The sequence below is a fragment of the Colobus angolensis genome, unplaced genomic scaffold, assembly GCF_000951035.1.
Source record: "Colobus angolensis palliatus isolate OR3802 unplaced genomic scaffold, Cang.pa_1.0 Scaffold16, whole genome shotgun sequence".
NCBI lineage: Eukaryota > Metazoa > Chordata > Mammalia > Primates > Cercopithecidae > Colobus > Colobus angolensis.
In genome coordinates, this window is record NW_012114710.1 from 3,610,455 (window position 1) to 3,613,805 (window position 3,351).

Consider the following 3,351-nt stretch of genomic DNA (forward strand, 5'->3'; position numbering starts at 1 on the left):
CTAAAAAGTCAAATTAATTCTAGGTACTGTCATTTCCATTTTGCAGATGAGGAAATTGAGACTCAGAATGGCTCAGTAACATTTTCAAGTTTACACAGTTAGGAAATGGCTGAATAAGGATTTGAACCTGTGTGTCTCACTCTAAAATCTACACTTTTTTTCTGCACTGCTGCTTAGTTTATTTTTAGTGAATGAACAGATGTTTTAGTCAACAGAGAAGATAGAGTGCCATCAGAAATGCCTGATAAGGGAAGTTTTCAAGTAGGAGAGATGGAATCAGCTTCCTCCTGTTCCTAGAAATGAAGTTTCCAGTAATCTAGCAGTTTATGTAAACCGTCTTGTGTAAACATTCCTGTGAACAGGGGGTATTTTAGATAACATTAAGTGATTCATGAATTAGCCCTAAACCTGGCAGACCTTTTTATTGTACCTTGACAAATTCATGTCTCCTATGGTTTTGATGCATCCCCAAAGTTTATGTGTTGGAAACTTGATAACCGATGTAGAGGTGTTAGGAGGTGGGACATATAAAAGATCTTTAGGACATGAGCACTGCCCTCATAAACGGATTAATGCTATTATCTCGGTAGTGGGTTCTTTATAAAAGGAGGTGTTCAGCCCCCTCTTACTCTCTGTCTCTCTCACTTTGCGGTGTCTTTTGCCTTGTTATGACACAACAGGAGGACCTTCACCAAATGCCTTGATCTTGGACTTCCAGCCCTGCAGAACCAGGAGCCAAAACATTTCTGTCCATTATAAATTACTTAGTCTGTGGCATTCTGTTACAGCAGCACAAAACTAAGACAATATCTTACAGTAGTATTGGGCAGTTTCTAATCCCCTTAAAGATTAAAAATAGCTTGACACTCTAAGAGGAGAAAAACCATGTCTGTGTGATTGCATTAAATTATGAGGAAATTGCAAACATGATCAATTACAAGATAAATTTTGTACAAGAAGACACTTTGCCTATCTCAAATTTTGTGCTCTAGTCTTCCATCTAGAAGGTACTGGTGATTCTAGTCAAGACTTGGAAGAACCCATAGCAGGTGCCTTAAAAAAGTGTGTAATATATTTCTGATCTGTTAACAGGCCTTAAAGCAACTGTTATTTTTGTTATAATAATGAAAAACATTTACTGGAAAAATTGATGCTGGCTTTGGCAATTTCATTCAGTCTGTTAAGATGCCTCAAGAGGGAGCACAACAGGTCTAATGGAGCTGTTAGAAACCTGAGTTAGAAGACATGAGTCCAGTTCTGACCTTCTCACTTGCCTAGTCTTATTTTATTTATTTATTTATATTTATTTATTTACTTATTTCTTTTTAAGATGAGGTCTGGCTCTATTGCCCAGGCTCTATTGCTCATTGCAGCATCTGCCCCTGGGGCTCAAACCCTCCTCCCACCTCAGCCTCTGGAGTGGCTGGGACTGCAGGTCTGCACCACCATGCCTAGCTAATTTTTGTATTTTTGGTAGAGATGGGGTTTCGCCATGTTGCCCAAGCTGGTCTTGAACTCTTTGGCTCAAGCGATCTGCCCACCTCAGCCTCCCAAAATGCTGGAATTACAGGCATGAGACACCGCTTCTGGCCATTTGCCTAGTTTTAAATTGTAGGTAAGCCACTTAAATGTTCTGCACCTCTGTCTCCTTAAAGGTGAAAAGGGCAGTTGGATTAGACTAAAGGTAGTTGGATTAAGTTACCTTTCTAGCTCTAAGAAGTTTTTGTAGTGCTTAAGAAATTTTCTTTCTTTTTAGTAAAGTCATTAGTATTTTTCTACACTTGTTAGCTACTGTGTCTTTTCATTTCTATCTTATTTATTTTTCTTTATAGTAATAATTTTGTTAGTTATTATATCTCTCTTTTTCATTATCTATCACCTATATACTATCTACCTATATAAATACTAAAAAGAAAAGCTGCCCAATGTTCAATGTAAGGACACAAAAATAAAACAATCCATACATATGCTTTGTGTGTATGCATTTGTGCACACATATACTACATATATGTACATGTACATATTAATATGTATACATCTATATACATGTATAAACATATACACATACATATATATGTACACACACACACACGTATATATGCAGTGGTGTTTTGTAAATGTTTTCCAGTCAGCCCTCCTAGAAGAAAAAAACCCTGATTTATAGCGTTTGCCAATTTCTGTGGTGTAACTACTCTCACCATAGCCAATTCAAGCTACTCTAGTTGAGTCACTGAACATGGAGCTGAGAAAAGATTCACAAACTAGACTCTCTTGCAAGACAATACAAGTTGGTTGGAGCACACCATTGAATATAGACTGTTGGGTGTTACCATCTGTCTTTTGTGCTAGAATACCTATTTAAAAAAATTTAATTTTATTTTAAGTTCTGGGCTACATGTGCAGGACATGCAGGTTTGTTACATAGGTGAACGTGTGCTATCATGGTTTGCTGCACCTATCAACCCACTGCCTAGGTATTAAGCACTACATGCATTAGCTATTTATCCTGATGCTCTCCCTCTCCCCAACCCCCTGATAGGCCCCACTGTGTGTTGTTCCCCTCCCTGTGTCCATGTGTTCTCATTGTTCAGCTCCCAGTTATAAGTGAGAACACGCAGTGTTTGGTCTGAAATACCTATTTTTTTCTTCAACTTTTATTTTAAGTTCAGTGGTACATGTGCAGCATGTGCAGGTTTGTTACATAGGTAAATATGTGCCATCGTGGTTTGCTGCACAAATCATCCATCACCTAGGTATTAAGTCTAGTGTTCATTAGCTATTCTTCCTGATGCTCTCCCTTTCCCTACCTACCCCAGACAGGCCCCAGTGTGTTTATCCCCCTGCAATGTGTCCATGTGTTCTCATGATTTAGCTCCAAATTATAAGTGAGAACATGTGATGTTTGATTTTCTATTCCTGCCTTAATTTGCTGAGGATAATGGCTTCCAGCTCCATCCATGTCACTGCAAACGACATGATCTCATTCCTCTTTATGGCTGCACAGTATTCCTTGGTGGATATGTACCACATTTTCTTTATCCAGTCTATCATTGATGGGCATTTGGGTTAATTCCATGTCTTTGCTATTGCAAATAGTGCTGCAGTGAACATACGTGTACATGTATCTTTATAATAGAATGTTTTATGCTCCTTTGGGTATATACCCAGTATCAGGATTGCTGGGTCAAATGTTTTTTCTGCCCCTAGATCTTTGAGGAATCACCACACTGTCTTCCACTATGGTTGAACTAATTTATACTCCCACCAACAGTGTAAAAGTATTCCTTTTTTTGGCACAACCTCACCAGCATCTGTTGTTTTTTTAACTTTTATTAATAGCCATTCTGACTG